The sequence below is a fragment of the Engystomops pustulosus genome, chromosome 3 (assembly GCF_040894005.1).
Source record: "Engystomops pustulosus chromosome 3, aEngPut4.maternal, whole genome shotgun sequence".
Classification (NCBI taxonomy): domain Eukaryota; kingdom Metazoa; phylum Chordata; class Amphibia; order Anura; family Leptodactylidae; genus Engystomops; species Engystomops pustulosus.
In genome coordinates this window covers 40,892,668-40,911,265 of record NC_092413.1, presented here as the reverse complement: position 1 = coordinate 40,911,265, position 18,598 = coordinate 40,892,668, and the positions used below count along the sequence as shown (strand labels likewise).

Genomic DNA, 18,598 nt, shown 5'->3' with positions numbered 1-18,598 from the left:
TTCATTAAATTCTTATCCACCAGGAATTTGGAGATACAGAAGTCTACTAGTTATCACATATAACATGATGATGGTGGTAAAGAATCCATCAAACGACAGACACAGTTGTCCCAAAATTATAGGTTGCCCTTACTGCAGCCAGCCGGTGGCTGTAACAGTGATTGGTTACAGTCAGTTACTGACATTACCTTTGGACCAGGAAGGGCTCATCGTGATTGGGGAGGTTTTCCATAGTTCTAAATATCTTAATGTAACCCTTTAACTTAGTTAAACCTGACAATTTTGGCAAGGCCAGTGGACTGTTGTCTATTGGGTTGTCCTGACGTTCCCTCAACATGATTTAGGGATGAAAGAACTAATGGTTTGAATACCTCTCTTGGTCACTTCATCAAGCCAATCATGGCTACGTACTGGAAAGTCAGGGGAAGGGGTCTACAGGAATAGCCGTCAGTAATAGCTGTAAGCCATTTTGGCCAATACAGTCAACCCCTTTATAAGCAATGGTGTCTTGATAAGCAAAGCTCGTTTTAGCACAGTGAAGCATTTATCAACATTTGCTCATGTGGTAGTTATTATATAATTTACAAAAGCTTAAAGGTTATCTATGAAGGTCATCAATGGAGGTCACCAAGATAACCCATCACCACCATAGTAAGAAAATAACTTCCATTTTAATGGCACTGTATTCCCGTCTCACATATAAAAGTACCTATGATACAAAATACAAGCCTTTGAAAGGCTTAGACATCAAACTACACCACAAATTGATAAAATTCATAAATTAACATGGAGCGGTCTGTTATAGATGGGTTAACTTTATATAGACTTTAAAGGGCTTTGTCAATGTCCACTTCATCAAACTTTTTAAGATTTTTTTCTGGCATTTGCCTCCGAGATTAAAACGATACTTTTCCCTGTTTGTCAGATGACTTAGATGAATTATTCTGTAATGTGGCAAATAAAACAAAAGACAAGGGTACGCAGGGTGTTCTAGAAATTGCATCAGGTTCACTTAGATTCTTCCCTAGTGTCCGTGGCAATCCAGTTAAGAGTCGACTGCACTTAAAGATCACGCTATTTAAGATAATGGGACAGTGCTGTAACAGGATTACAGGAAATGTGAAAGAAAGGACACAGGTACGAAATGTCATTTAGATAAATTCATCACGGAACGGTTGATGAGTATATTGGTCGACCAAAAACATACACGCTAGCTAATACATTAACAGCTTTGTGAAAGTCATAAATTCTTTACAGTTAGTTGAACATTAACAGGTCACTAAAAAGTGTCCTTGTCACACTAATGACTCGCTATCGCCCGGACCTAATTAATTGGTGATTGTTGAGGTGTCCATTATACCATGATTATCATTATTATGATTGCTAATACAAATAAGACAATCCCAAAATGTCCAAATTCCATAGGATGATATTTATATCCACAACCTATTAATCTTCCTCCTGAAGGAGGAATCAGAGGTAATATCCTCCTGTTTTTACATTTGCATATTTGCCTCACCCTAAGGTCAGGGGTGAAAAATATGCCCAGTAGGATGTTTCAATGGGTCTGATATTTGTTCCCACCCTAAGGGCAAGGGGTAGGTAATGCCCCAGTTAGAAGTTTCATGGGTCACAGGACACACTTTGGACAAGGCATGGCCTCTTTGGACCACAGGGTGTCACTAATATTGACCAGGGAAGGTCACTTCCTTTGTAGTCTCTAGGTCCAAGAAGGCCACTTATTGGCTGAAGCAGGTCACAAAAAACAGAAGTATGGGAACAAGAAAGGAACCAGGTGCCAGAGCAGGATAAGTATATCTTCTTTTCTCCTGTCCATGCCCAGATTCCTTTGTGGGGAAGGGGGAGCAGATTCATATGAGATCCCCAACTTAAGCTTAATATCTTAAAAATGAATGAGTAGCCAAAAGAAATATGCAAATGCATTTTCCAGCGTCAAATAAGGAAAACTTGGTTGGTTTGGCTATTATCGGGGGCCCGTCAACCATAAGGCGAGTGGAGCCACTTGCCTCAGGCATCAACCTGCAGCAAGATAAAAAAAAGGGCAGTATCAGTGGTGCAATTATCTGCTACAAAGCAAAATCTGCCACTTAAAAAAAGTCTCTTCACACTTGATGTCAGCACTGTTATGAGACACTGCATGGAGAATCCACTTACTAAAAAAATAACCATATTACATAAGTATTGGACTTATTATTATTGGATGGGGCAAAGAAGGGGTGCGATTCTATAGCTCGCCTCAGTTATCCCACATAACTAGGCTTCTTTTAAGTAATACGTTGTGTAAATGGGGCTGCCTTTCAAAGTTTTCTTATCTTATCTGGGAAAATGTATTTGCATATTTCCTTCCCAGAATCCCCAGCGGAGTATGCATGGCCTTTAAGGCTCTGTACATTTGAAAGGGTGGCCTTCATAGATAAATTCTCTATTTGCAATCCCAAACATAAAGTATAAAGGCGACCACATGGCCTGACAAAGCTTAGCGCATCTGTTTCACTATACATGTGTGGCAAGGTGGCTAAGTGATCAGCGCTATCGCTTGTAAGATTGGGAGCTTGAATTTGACCAAGGAAACATCTGCATGACCCTGTTTCTGCATGTGTTTCCTCCGGGTACTTAGGTTTCCTCTAAAACTCCAAAAATATAGTTTGGTTCATGTCCTTTTTATCACGGTGGTTTTGGAAAGTGTGGAAGTTGGCAGAAGTAAGAAATACTGACCCTTACAATACACCTACCCAAAGCATGGGGTAATATGGTACCAGCCCGAAAGCTAATGGGATGAGCACCTGCTGCTCAGTTGATAATATACACTAAAAGGAACATATGAAGAAGATTCCAGCTGAAACATTGATACATGTGTTATAGGTGTAAGTGCTAGTTACACTGACGTAGGTCCATTCTATTCTAGTCTATTCACAGTTCATACCAAAAAAAATGAAAAATCTTCGCCTTTTGAAATGCAAGTAATGTCCTGGTTTGGAAAGATCATGTTAAGGAATTTCCCACTTTTATGGACGTCTATATATCTGGTTAATACCTATAGTCTTGTCCACTGAAATAACATTTACATGGATTCCTTATCAGTCAGTACCTCATTGGGGTATTCATTTTGAGAAGGTTTCATTTCCTTATGGAGAGGAGCTCATTTGCATAAAGTTACCAGAATATACTGTACATTCTTATCACTATGTAGACAGAAGTTGGAAAGTTGGAAACAATTCTGGGGCTTCATATTCCAGTTTTCCTAGTCTCAGTATAAGAAAATAAAGGTTATTATATTTTGAATGGGGTGCACAATGTATATATATACACATACATACATACATATATACATATATACATATATATATATATATATATATATATATATATATATATATCATATATATTGCATAGAAGAAGTCTTATAGTCTTAATAAGGTCTTATCCTAGATCCAAAGAAACATGTCACCAGGTTTTACTCCATTAAACCACTATCCCCCTCAGGTATGAAATGTCCTTTCCAGAATTCTCCCTTTTTGAAATCTCACCTATTAGCCTTTATAAAAATCTCAATCCCAATCTTAAATCATGAGTAATTGAGCAACAAAGTAAAAGAGAAAAGTTTTTTAAGATCATCTCTCGCACAAGTTGTTGTTTTAAGTAACCATTGCACAACTTGTGTGATGGTCAGTACTGTTATCCAAAAAATCCAGAATTTAAATCAACATTAAAACATCTACATTTCTTGATATGTTTAATAACACACAAGTACCATTAAAAAACAATATTGAATGTGATGTGTTTAGGAATATAATCCTTAGTCCTACCAGGACTGATTCCATGTGTAGTTGAGCAGAGAAGAGTCATATTTTCTTGAAACGAGTCAACTCCTGAATGGGAATCAGTCTTATCTACGGTTCTATAATACTTAGAAACACACTTTTGGTGTCATATTAAAGATAAGAGTCTGAGGGTTTAGGTTCTTTGAGAACTGGACAGAGCTGGAGAAACAGGCACAAAGAGAAAGGCTGGAACTGGATCTTTTAAGCATGTTTCTAGAACCCTTGAAAAGGGGCATCTGATGCGATGCTCCTCTTGCTGCCTTTAAAATTGACTCATCTCGGGCAAATATGACTCTTCTCCCCATTTTCACATGACTTTGGAGTAGATTTTTTTTACATAATAGAAAGAATTCTAGAAAATACATTTCACACCCTACCTGTGGAGGCTAGTAGTTTAATGGAGTAGTTTTTAATAGAGTAAAATCTGGTATCAGAATCCCTTAAATGCAAATTTTTTCTTTATTTTTGATGAATTTTTAAAAAACTGCCCTCATTTGTGTAATTACAGCTTCCAAGAGCCTGTCCATGATTCACTTTTTCCCTGTTTAGAATTCCGAAAATCCAAATTAGACCTGTCACTGCTTTTTAAGGGGGCGAACAGTGTTACAAAGCTTTTGGTGGATAGTTACGGCGGCTTCCTTAAATAACATCTTTGCAGATTCTTTACTTATCACTCACCAAACAACTACACACCTGCAGAGTCCCACAGGGTGATCAGAACGAGCTTCAAGGACCAAGGTCACCATAGCACTTGTAAAATCAGAGACGGGGTGGGGTATGAATAGAGAGAGGGAGAAAAATACACACTGGAGCAGATCTGCGGATAGAAGGCTCCTTTGGGTGCAGTCTAGTGGCCTCATTACCTAGGCAGCTGGATCTGGTTTCCAGCACTTAAGCTCCCACAAGAGAAAACAACAAATACACATAGGATGCTGACATATGCTAAACCGATAGGAGAGGTGAAAGCTTATCCACCCTTCACAGGGTCAGTAGTGCACGGACATGTGGAGAATGAATGACGTTCTCACGAAATAATAACCCTTTTTTTTTTTTTTTTTTGGTGAATGCCTACTCTCCAGTCATTCAATGGCCACCTCACCACCCCGGAGGTTAACAATGACTTCAACACCTTGCAAATTCTCTCTTTTTTTCAGTTTTTTTTTTTTTAATAATATCGCAGCTGCCCCCTTCTAGCCGCTAAAACAGCTTCCTCATTGTCACAGACCAGACGTTTTCTTGTGTGCCAAGTGATTGACCACAAACAAAAGCTTGTTTGACCAACACTTGTTCCCTAACAAAACACTGGCTGAAGGAGGAAGTGCAGAATAGAAGGCCACATTGATGTACCGATCATTTCAGACCCAGACAGGGAAGCGTTATCCCCTGTTGCTTAACAATACTGTCTGGACTATATATCTTTTTCCTTTTCATCTTTAAGTTTGTCAAGAGAGCTAGCGTCATGGACGTCTCCCATTACCGCTCTATATGTAAAATGATCACATAGTAATAATGACAGCATAATATTTAGAAAAGTTACAAAAGAGATTAATAAGGAACCATTAGAAAATGATTTCTCGGCTGTAAATATAATTTGTTATCATCATAATCGGATTATATCGAGCTTTTACTGCCATCTAATGATCCAAAGAAAGGGGACTTCTTGGTTGGAGAAGTTGGTTATATTCATATCACGTTACAAAGCTCTCGATCACACACTAATAACAGCTTGTATATTTTATACGGAGAAAGACTATTGAGAAGAGTGAATTATGGGGAGACGTCTTGCGCTCAATGGTAGAAGACATCAATACCATACGACACTCTATATTGTTAGAGATATTTTAGGTGAGGGTCTCCAAACCCTCATGCACCTAAAATATCTTTAACAATATAGACGTCCAAACCACACTTGTGGGGAGCAAAAGATATAGGGGCTCATTTACTAAGGGTCCGCGGAGCGCATTTTCGTTGGGTTTTCCCAAATAATTCTATTTTGCGCCTTTTTGTGCCGAATTGCCCTGGGTTTTTGGTGCACGCGATCGGATTGTGGCACATCAGCGCCGGCTTGCACGCAACAGAAATCGGGGGCTTGGCCGTAGGACAACCTGACGGAATGTAAAAAACGAAAAGTGTCACAAGATCAAGCACTTAAATGCACCAGTGCACCAGGAAGAAGGTGGTGAACTCCTGCGGATCTCAGCGCAGCAGCAACACATGCAGGAAATTGGATGCACGACCTTAGTGAATCGTAGCAGACTCGAATCCTCATCGGTCACCGCACCGCGGGATCGCGACAGGACCGGGTAAGTAAATCTGCCCCATAGTCGCACCCATCCCTCTGAGCCGTGGAGTCCCATACAATGTCTATTCCCTAATTCCCAAAACAGACCAGAACACCAACTCTACGAACCATAAATTATAGGTGGGGGCCGAGTACAGATTGTGCTTAAAGTTATACCAGAGATTTTACCAATAAACAATAATAATAATAATCCTAATTTATATGGTTTCTATATATGTATATGACTTCTTTTGGTATGGCAACTAGCAATGCAAAGTATCTGTAGATATCTGTAAAGCTAGGGCTACACAATGGGGCACATTTATCATATGCTGGCACTAAGTGCACCAGCATATCATAATGCCCCTGCCCCCCAGCAACCACTGGATTTATCGAGAGTCTCTTGCCTCCAGATAAATCCCAGCAGGCAGCTGTGATGCGCTGCGGGGCACTGACCTGGAGTAGAATTGCACCGGGCGCAGACAAAAGTGTTGCCAAGCGCCATTAATTGTTTCTAAATCATAGCTTGTACGTCTGATTTCAGCCATACAAGCAGTGATAAATCCCCATCCCCAATGATATTTTGCTCCACACTATTAAGATTTTGACTTCCCACTGTTAATTAGTGATGATAAATGTGAAAATTTACCAAGGTTGGATTTCTACAGACTGTCAGGATGTTGTTCTTTAAATAAAATGTCACAACACGACTACGACTACATCATCAGGTGGGAGGTAGTGGAGCGCTTCCATTAATTTATATTTTAAAACAACAATTATTCATCTGGATCCAAAATTCGATTTACTGTCCTAGTCAAGTGTCTACATATTTGGTGCCATAGTCATTTGGCTACATACAGTACTTGGTGCCCTAGTCAAGTGTCCACCCGGTTCCCTAGTCAAACTTTTATATAACTGGCTCCCTCGTCAAGTGTCATGGCAAGGATTTTTTGTTACTTCTACCCAACTCCCAGCACCCAGACCGCATGCCAGCCCCTCTATAGTTATGCTTTGTCCTTACGATGAATGAGGTTTTATACTATCGATGGTTGTTCACATTATAAAGTCATTGACACATTGTGACAACCAGCTACCTGCAGACAAGGAAAGAGTTAAAACAGGACAAAGTGGCCACGGACATAAATAGACACAAAGTCCATGAGTGGTGGTTACCTTTGCCCTTTCACTCCCATTCTTGTTCATGACACGTGATTTCAGGTCTTGCTGGATATTCTACTATCTGCGCGGCAGCTGAAATGTGTCGATTTCGAGGAAATAAGCGACCAGGGCTGAATACACAATTGTTGCACCGTGTATGTTCGTTGTGATATATTGCTATTTTATCACAGAGTCTGTAACTTGACTGATGTTACTTGCACTCTGGTGCTGTCGTACCCATTGTTCTGCCACCCTCAGGAATACTTAGTGTTCATGCAACCCACAGTTAACCCATGCATTTATAACACCCAGTGCTGGTGGGTGGCCGCCTCTCAAGCATTGTTCTTGTCCTGTATCACACACTAATCAAGCCCGGTGGGAGAGAAGGCAGTAGAGGTCTTTACTAAATACACAGCTGTGGGGTGATATTGCCATCTTAATTGAAAAACAAGGGGGGCTTTTATTTTGGCTTCTATAAAACAGAAGATAAATGTGTCTCTATGCAGTAGTGACATGTGGATTCTCTTACAGATTTGGGACTCATATCTTGGCCCTGCTGTCTGTAATTTCCACTCTTCTCTACATAAGTGCCAGGCGCTGTCAAAGTGGTCAGCAATGCATTACAAAATCCTTTGTGGGTAAAATGATACAGGAACTCAAACATCAGCAGACTCTTTGCTTCCAGTTTTAGAAGAGAGGAGAAAAAAAATGGTCTGATATTAATCAAAAACGGAACAACATTTTACCACCACAAATACAATTTCTTACAGAAAGTCCTAGCACCATGATGGTCCCCAAGCACACAGATGTGCAACTACCAATATCATGACACATATCATTGCTAGGAGTTCATTTGTCTTCTTTCATATAGACGGATACCGGATTCTACTATAATAGTTAATACACTATATATAATACACTATAGATTTGTAGTACAATTATAGACACCAGATTATACTAGCTAATTTATACAAGATAGATAGATAGATATATAGATAGATAAAGATAGATAGGCAGACAGAGAAATAGATAGAAAGAGATAGATAGATAGAAAGAGATAGATAGATAGATAGATATAGAAAGATCTTACTATAATAGTCATTTAACAGCATCTAAAGATACAGACAATAGACAGAACAAATAATAACTAATAAACAGAAATAAAGATTGAGCAATATGTTTTGTAAGAAAGATTGAATATTGTTAATTCCCTAATATATAGTATATTTATTGGGTTGGTCCATTTAGAAGCAGAATCTTGACATATTCACAGAATCCAGTCACAATAATTCTGCTGAAAGCTCTGGATAGATATATGTGAATTGCTCTGAAGATAACTAATACCCAAGTAATGTAGGACCAGCTCCTGTACATTCATGAATATAATATACTGTATTTGGCCAGATAAATGAGTATTTACAAGACTGACTTTCAGGTGCCACATTCTAAAACAGAATATTAAGCCTTTGATGAGAAGTGAAGCAGAGGAAACAGTGCCACTCATGTCAAGAGGCTGTGTCTGGTACTGCAGCATATATCAAAATTTGTGACAGAAGAGACCATTTCCCTCTTACTTCATGAAATTCCTTTTATTATGACAAATAGGATCTGTTTTAGTTCAAATAATATTTTTATTAAGTGTTATTCTGTTCAATATGCATGTGAATGATTATAATAGAATGTATATAGGAATATACTCATAGTGCAAATGTAACTGGGGCGGGGGGAGCTTTATAGTCTGGGACGCTGGGCTAGGACAACTGTTGGTGATAGTTTACATGAGCAGCTCGTAAGCAAACATGACAGCATGGTGTTCAGTGATAACAATTTTGACAAGTTCAACTGAGATATCCCTGCGAACAGACCCGTCTCCTGATATGCAGAACGCTGCGCCAAACAGAGATAAAGCACAAAATAGTTTCTACTTGGTGGCCAATTCCTTATTACATAACAGTTATGAATTTGGAGACGTAATCTTTACATAATATGCTCCAAAACGTGTGAGCATAATACCCTCATAGTGTATATGTATATAGAATCACTCGCTACTATATCTGGGATAAAGTAATACAAAATCTATTAAATTCATGTTCTAAAATTCTCACTAATCTTGCAAAATTTAGAAAAAATGTATCAATTGTGCCACAACAAAATAGCTTATAAAAGTAACCGTACATATGGATAAATCAGTGTAATAACTGGTACTTTATTCACATCACTAAACTGATAACGGAAAATATGGTCCTTCTTCAGGCTCACCATGAATAAGTGTGACTATGGAGGTAGGTCTTGCACGAAGAAGGGTCCTGATTATTCTGAAACCACGGCCGCATTTACATTGGGCTTTCCGACTTTTCGGGGATCGCGCCGCTGGGACAAGGATTTAAAAGGGCAGTGTGTCCCACGCGAGCAGATTTTGGCGCAATTGCACTGACTTTTATGTGGCACAAATCAGGGGGCGGGCCGTCGGGATTTAACTTAAAAACTGTGTCGCAAGCCAAGCACTTACATGCCCCGGGAAGAAGATCGTGAACTCCGACGGACCTGAGCAAGGTGCGACACATGTAGAAAATTGGGCGCACAATCTAAGTGATTTTCGGCAGCAGTGCATTCTCGTCGGGGAACGCACCTCGGGAAACTTGGATGGACGGATAAGTAAATGTGCCCCACTATCTCAGTCCTAATTTCCAGTTATAATTTTTGCCCAATTTTGCCGGATTCTGGATAATAGAATGCTGGATTGTGGGGATTTATTGGTGAAACAAAGACATATTTCTATGTTTTTATTAAAAAAATGATTACCAGTTATTGCAGAGTTTTCCTTTTAGTCTATTTCTGGACAATATATAAATCCAGAGGGGAAAGTTCTTATTTTTTTGTGGTTGACACAAATGTTGGGGTGTCTAGGATGCAGAAGCCAAAGTCGCCACTATACCAGGGACAATATGGCTTTACCACTTTGGAAGGGACACAGCTCAGTCCATGGGTAAATTTTACAGATTCAGATAATCCAACACTACTTTGGTTCCAAATATAACAAATTTCCTTGTACCGTATATGATTAACAAGTTCCCTTTATACAACAATATAGGATCATTTGCGCTGCCAACAATCCTCATTGAGCAGGGGGCACTGAATATCGATTATATACACCGTTGGCTGTATATTGGTTGCTCTGACCTATAGTACAAGCCATACTAATAATAATGCCATTAGAATTATCCCTAATGGTCAGATGCAGCTCCAGACACTGCTCTGGTCAGTCGATCAATCGATCTATAAGAGGATACATGAGATGTCCTATGAGTCTAGACAATCCTAAAAGCGATAGGTTTACATCAAAAGCCTCTATGATTGACAGGCCCTCCACCACCATCCCTGCCCTTCCCCCTCCTCTCGCATACAATGGCTCCGCTCAATGAAATGTGACCGTATGGAAGGTGTGTTATTTTTCACAATATACTTTCGTATTAATGATGTCTATTTCCATTCCTACAGTTCTTCTCTCCAAATGTTGCACATGAAACACTGACATAATTCAAGGTTATACGAGACGTTAGCAAGCTTGTCATGTCTCACTCATTTCAAATGAGTAGCATCCACTGGAGAGTATGCACACTCATTTTCTACTTCAATAGTCTCATTCACTTCAAGGCATGGGCCTACTCCGCACCACCAACACTGGCTTTGTGCAAATTGCCTTTCCCTGGCATTTTCATCTTGAGCACATGCAAAAAATCCCCTATTTTTTCAGCCAGATAGCAGATTTATCATTACTTCAAAATCCATAAATGACAATGCACGGAATTGCTACAACAACCAAGCAGATGCCTACTAATTAATTTCTGCATAGACAATGAAGGTGGCCCCTGCTTTAAAGGACAGAGCACCAGGGTAGGGAGACAGTTGTCCCCATGTGTCCACCTTTGAAGATCTGTCCTTGGGAGAATATGATCCTGAATTTTTTTTCATAGACGCAAAGGTCAAGCGTTCTACTCTACTCTTATGTCAGGTTCTTACGTCAGGTTTTTTGAGACAATCACATACAAAGATTGCATTGTTGTCTATTGATGTCATTTTTATCATTTTTTCTTACATGTAGACAAAATACGGTATATATAAAAAAAAATATATATACATAGACACACATAGGGAAACGTCTATAAGATGACCACATACAATTGGTCCGTAAAGCGTATATTGGGGCAGATGTATCTTTTTATTTGGGTTTTCTTTTTGCTTTCTTTTTTTTAGGCTTTGCACATTTTTTGTGACTTCTCAGAAACTTTTGGCGCACTGGTTTTCCTGCTTTGTTCCAAATTCATCCTCGAACTGCGCCTGCTGCCAGACGTTGGTGCATGATTTGTCACCGATTTGTGCCTAAAAAGTTGCCAAAAAAATATGCAAATACACTCCAGTGTACACCAGGTGAAGGAAACAGTTTTATATAGGTTGTGCCCAAAAATTATGCAAATAAGGAAATTGTGAAAAATGTGCTAAAAAAAGGGCTTGATTTATCTAAAGTAAATCAGCCCAAGGATAGAGGGGAAGGGGGTGGGAGTCCGGGGGAACCTGAATCCACAAAGTTCGGTATGAACCTAAACTCTGCAGTTTGGGTCCACTCAACACTAGTCATCTTCTGCAGAATTTCTAGATGCAAACAAGAGTGGAAAACTGTGATGTGTGACTGAACTAAATGAAATACTTTTTAATCAGGGATTAGGACCATTCGCTGTTATTTTAACTGAAATATTTTTAAGTGTCCATTCTGTTAAAAATGAGAGCATGTCCTAGTCTGAACCTTTATCCACGGATAACTCAAAGATGGTTCATGAGGATCCGAAACAGATGAAAAACGACAATGAGAATCGCCTTGTTCGTGTGCATGTAGCCTCACTGTATGTGGTTTAAATAGTATCAGTGCTAGAAACTTATTTTTAACTACGTTGTCATGCTGATAGGTGGTGCAGAGATAGCAGTGACCTTAGGCCCTGGTGTCCGAGAGGCCCCAATGATCACTTACCACACAGGAAAGCAACTGAATTATAAAGTGTCTTGTAGAAATCTATTACAGATGTTACATTCCCTTAAAAACAATCATGGAGAATAATAAATGTGTTCTAAATAAAGGAATTATCATTATTATTATTAAGTGTTAACAAGGTCTACATAAGCCTGTCCAGTAGCTGGGGAATCAGAAGAATCAGCAAAAGCTTAAGTTTATATAGTTTAACTTTTATTCATCTTATCACTTCCTATTTTTGGAAAATATAATCCAGCATCAAATCTATGGGAATACATACTGAATATTTCTTTCTAAGCATGAAAAAAGGTTGCAGGTCTCCAGACAGACTGCAGGTGGCGCAGTGGAGCTAGTCATGACTCCCAACAACAGCTTCTTCTGGTCAATATGTTTCAACGGAAAACAGATTACACTGTAGTCATGAATGGACCTCAGACTTCATCTATTGCTGCAGTGTCCTTGCTATGTTTGATCAGTCAGTGTTATCGCTGCCGATATCAAAAGAAATTGGGTGACGTTGGAAAAAAAAAAAAAACTTGGACGGCGTACAGCAGCTTGTGTTGTAATACTGCGAAGAGAAAGAGTTATCTGCGCTGTATAAATATTTGTAGAGACACTTATCAAAAGCAGCTATCGTATATCAGGCCCCTTTTAGATGAATGGAGAGGGTAATGATATTACTATAGTCTTGAACTCAAACACAATTATGCAAACACAAATGCACTTGTTAAGTGGCAAAAACAAATAGCCTTGGTTTGTGGAAGTAATACAACTCTCTGCAAAGGAGAATTTCAGCGCAAAATGCTGAGAGGTGCATAGAAATAGATCACGATTGCTCGAAACGTGCAGCGGAGAAAGAGAACCAGGAGCAGCTTTATCCCCTTGTAATATGGGCTAAACTTCCAACAAAAGGAGAAAGACATGGCTTGCCTCACATTATATTACTTTCAACTGATAATATGCAAAAATTAGGGAGGTACAGGGACACCATGAGACTGTTCAATCCTCAGCCTGGGCAGGCGTTAGGGGGTGGCAAACTGGGCAGTTGCCCAGGGCCCCCTGTCCTTATGGGCCCCACTGCATGTGGATTTTTGTGGGCAAAGGATGACCCCTTGGATTAATTCCTGGGTGAAGGTGCTTATCATCTATCTCATGTCTATATATCTATCATCTATCTGCCTAGTTGTCTATCTCATATATATCTGTCTATTGAACCATTTATCTATTTATATATTTAGATATCTTTATATACACCTTTATCTATAAATCTACCTATCTTCTATCTATTGTTTATTTATCATATCTATCCATTTATCTATCAATTTATCTTCTCTCTCTCATGTATATATACCGTATATGAAGTCTACTTTATATTTTTGCATCTATAAATCTATCATCTATAAATCTATATCATCCTACAGTCCCATATTATGGATTCCCTTACCCTACTACTGTGTGTGACTACAAAATGTTATTATTGTGCAGGACTAAAGGAGCCACTTTCGGGATGTGATTGTTCATGCGGACTTGTTTTTTGCAGCCATAGAGTGCACATGTTCATCTATGTATAGATTGGTAGGAGCCAAAACCTGAGCCTGCAGAATGCTAAATGAGATCCAGTGACCCATCGTAAACTACCAGATTACCCAAACTGGAATATTTTGGGCACATCCTGCTTAAAGGGGCATTTCAGTTGACCACTTGCATAAAATTAGAGATGAGTGGACCTGATGTTCTCGTCTGAATTTGACTGCTCTACCCAGACTCTTTGCCGGATTGGCGGCCAAACAGCTATGACTATGATATGTCTGGGTTATGTGGCCCAACCCAAACACAGATGTGGGTCCACTCATCTGGGTGATCAATTAGAGATCACTCAGAACTTTGTGAAAGTAGACATGTCGTTCATTGAGCAGAGACGGGTGATGTCTTGTACATCCTGTCAAGTGAATGCTAGAATCCCCTTACCGCAGTATTATTGGATACACCAGTATTGCCCATGCACATATGACTGGGGCTTCATGAAGACAAATGTGGTTTAGGGGGATGTGTACTCGCGGTTGTTTCAAAAGCTAGAAAACGGCTCATGTGTTTCAATGGGTTCATACATATGGCCATGGTTTGAGCAAACTCGCTGGGCCAGAAATTAGAAAGTCTTATTCCCGCACGGCTTGGTCAGAGTTCTTCATGTACGGGTCATGTACACACGTTCATGTTCAGGTAGCTGAAATTTCCCTTAAACATCACACACACGCAGTATGTATGTATGTATGTATGCATGAATATACACATATATATACGCACACACATACACATACTCCTTGATACAAGTAGCTCCTTGAGACATATAGTAAACTCCTTCATACTACAGTGAAGCCTAGGCCCAGGCTGTGGGCCACCACTATGGCCACTAGACCACGATGAGGTTTGCAGCTTTCTGTAACTGGCCATTAATGAATGTTTTTAATGCTATAAGGTTATTAAATGATTGAAAATGTTCTTCTTTGTAACCGTTGAGGAGTCAGTTATTAACACTGATAGAAGGAAGACATAGTTTGGATTATTACCTGCACTTTTATGACGGTCACATAGTTTTTATTGCACATGAATAACGAGGGTAATGAGAAAACTGATTGTTAAATATTAAATATGCCTCTACACTTAGCTGGGGTCAGAGCTATACTACAGCTGGCATGCCAATAAGCAGAAAATTAAAATTTGTGCAAGTGCATTTTTAATAGGTTATAAATGTCTTTCTTTCTGTTAACGGCTACTGACTACGATTCTAAGGCTACGTACACACTCCTGTGGTCAAGATTTTCCCAGAGGCAAAAAAGTAGAGAATGCGCTTGCCATGTGGTATCTAGACACAGATGACATATGGAAAATGGTAATGAGACCGTAGTTTAATGTAGCAATATAGGGCATGACGTGTCTGGATAATGAATTACAACATTCCTGCTTATGTATGGGGCTTTTTTTTGTCATTTTAAATCTATATGTGTTGGATTATATAAACTTACGTCCATTAGATTATGTTTTATTATTATGTGAGTAAACGTAAAGATCAGACGAGTCACTCAGGCCTCATTTTACTCAACTGAACGTCATATGGTTTCAGCATTAACCTCACATAAACAGTATGGCGGCATTATACGCCAAGTATGGATCTTCTAACCATATCCGACACATGAAGTATGTAATGGGGGCAACGTACATTATAATGCTGATACAGTGGGATTCGCTGTTCGCCTGAAAGCAGAAGTATTAACATTAGTATTAGCCAGTGTGTGGCTGCTACCGATGTTTACAATGTTTTCCCCAGTGATGTAACTGATCTTATATGAACACTTACATCACTACGGACCATTTATGAGAGTACACTCAGTGGAGGACAGGGAAAGATGCAATACTTTACATCCATCACCCTATAGGCATATGGCCATTACTGAGCATAGACATTGCTCTGCAGGAGGAAGCAGGATGGAGAGGCATAGCTTGGTGCCTATTCTCACCCTATGTTTCCCCCAGTATGCAACATATACAGTCAGTAAAAGTCAATGAAAACACTAAACATAAACATCAGAAGTTTTCATTGCTTCCGCACTGGTCATATAGAAAATAGCTTTGAATGTAGCTTTACTCTGATAATTTATCATCACAGAAATAAATGTAACCCAGTAGTTTGTCCTAACCATAACAAGTACTCCCTGTAAAACTGTCAGGAATGCTGTCGGGTGAAAGAGGGTTGTTCAAGGTAAACTAATAGCCCAAGATAAGTCAAATTTTTGAGGCCCTGTCTTTGAATTTATAATAATAACAGTTCACGTATTATAGAATCATATTCCATGTAAACACTGAGTAAGCATAACTATTGTAACACATTATACACCTTTAGAAAATCAATGACATCTTAGGTATCAGAGAAATTTCCTATATAGGTTCCCCCGTCCTCCATGGAATGTCAATACACAATTTAGTAGCTGTTAGTTTAAAGGGGACTTGTCACCAGGGACCCATCACACCTGCAGTGCAAATATGTCTTTCTGCCTTTTCTACGCATTTGCATTGCAATTTAATTGTGTGTTATAACTTACCTTTCACCCTCACAAAATCCTCTGTTAAGTCACAGAGGTTGATCTTCGGTTTGGATGCATTTCAAAAGACAACATGTGACTTGCTACTCACTCCTCAGCTCTCAGTCCCCACCTTTGTGCTCCTCTACAGCTCCTCCCACTGATGTCAGCTCACCAGGCTATGACCCCTGAAGGAGGGCTATGACTTCCTGTGTACAGGAGCACAAAGGTGGGGACTAAGAGCTGATCAATGAGCAACACAGAAAACCGGTAATTACTCACCGGTAATTGTGTTTCCTTGAACCACGACAGCACCCAACCAGAGAGAGAGGGATCCGCCCCCAGGGACAGGAAACCCAGACTTCAAATTCTGCGGTACGCCCCATCTCCTTCAGTGGATTACAGAGACTGTATGGGACTTAATGTTCTTGATTAATTCTGACCACCGTGTCATTCAGTATCACTTTCAATGAGAGAATCTCACACCTCTGTGACACACACATAACACTGAACACCCAAGTGTGAAAAAGAATTTACAAGGGAGGGAATAACCAGGGTGCTGTCGTGGTTCAAGGAAACACAATTACCGGTGAGTAATTACCGGTTTCCCCCTCTCACCACGACAGCACCCAACCAGAGAGAATAACATAGATGAAATCCTTAGGGAGGGATAACCGAAGAAAGAACCCTTCGCCCAAAGGAAAGCTCCTGTGCACCTGCTACATCTAGCCTATAGTGCCTATAGAAAGTGTGTGGAGAAGACCAGGTGGCAGCCTGACAAATCTGATTAACCGACACCTCTCTAAATTCTGCCCATGAGGAAGAAACTGCTCTAGTGGAATGGGCTTTTAGACCTTCTGGTATCGGCTGACCGGCTGCTAAATAAGCGGAGCTAATGGCTTGCCTAATCCATCTAGCTATAACTACCGCTGAGGCCTTCTGCCCCCTGTTCTTGCCACCAAAAAGAACAAAAAGACTATCAGATTTTCTCCAATCTCTAGTCCTATCCAAATAAAGCTCAATGGCCCTCTTAACATCCAACTTGTTAAACTCTCTCTCCCTATCCGTAGAAGGGTTACTACAGAAGGATGGGAGCCTGATCTCCTGGGATCTATGGAATCTAGAGACTACCTTTGGTAAAAAGGCCGGGTCTGTCATCAGAACTACCCTGTCATCCAAGATCTTGAGAAAAGGCGCTCTACATGACAGAGACGATATCTCTCCAACCCTACGGGCTGAAGTGATAGCTACCAAAAATACAACTTTAATGGTCAGCCATTTTAGTGAACAAGACTCCAGGGGCTCAAAAGGGTCTCTTATCAGATAATTTAATACCAGAGTGAGGTCCCAGGGGGGCACCGTACATCTCCTAAATGGGGTCATACGAGATGCCGCTTTTATGAACCGAGCTATCCAGGGATGAGAGGCTAAAGGAGACTCAAACAGGGAGCTAAGAGCAGAGATCTGAACTTTAAGGGTGGCAGGTTTTAGGCCCTTATCTAATCCTGCTTGCAGGAAATCTAATATCTTAGCTATATTTGGATGAGCTAAGTCTATTTTATCTGGGGCACAAAAATCTGAGAATACTCTCCAGACCCTGAAATAGATTTTAGAGGTAACTACTTTTCTACTCTTCTGCAGGGTTGTAATTACCTTGTCCGAGAGGCCTTTTTCCCTCAAGATGCGCCTCTCAAATTCCAGGCCGTCAGATGGAGGTTCGTAATCTGCGGGTGGAATACTGGGCCCTGGGAGAGGAGATCGTGACTCTCTGGGAGGATCCAAGGGTCTGATATCGATAGCTCTCTCAGTACCGAGAACCATGCCCTCCTGGGCCAGAAGGGGGCTATAAGAATAACTTTGGCTTGGTCTTGCCGTATCTTCTTCAGAACCCTTGGAAGAATAGACAGGGGTGGAAATGCATATGCTAGGCTGAAGTTCCACCTGATTGAGAAGGCATCCAGACTTAAAGATCGGTCTCTCGGGTCTAGGGAGCAGAAGAGCCTGACCTGTCTGTTCTTTCTTGTGGCGAATAAATCCTACTTCTGGTTGACCCCAAAGCCTGGTTATCTTGGAGAACACCCTCCGATTCAGGGACCACTCTCCCTGACGTAAGAGATGACGACTTAGGAAGTCTGCCTGCAGGTTGTCCTTGCCCCTTATATGAACCGCCGATATTGATCTTAGATTGGCTTCCGCTAGTTCTAGAATCTGATGCGAG

General features: G+C 40.2%; 1 protein-coding gene across 3 annotated transcripts in view; it reads right to left on the bottom strand.

The window, feature by feature from the left end:
- Positions 1-18,598, bottom strand: part of BCL11A (BCL11 transcription factor A) — a 104,483-nt gene that overhangs the window by 22,861 nt on the left and 63,024 nt on the right. The window lies entirely within an intron of this gene.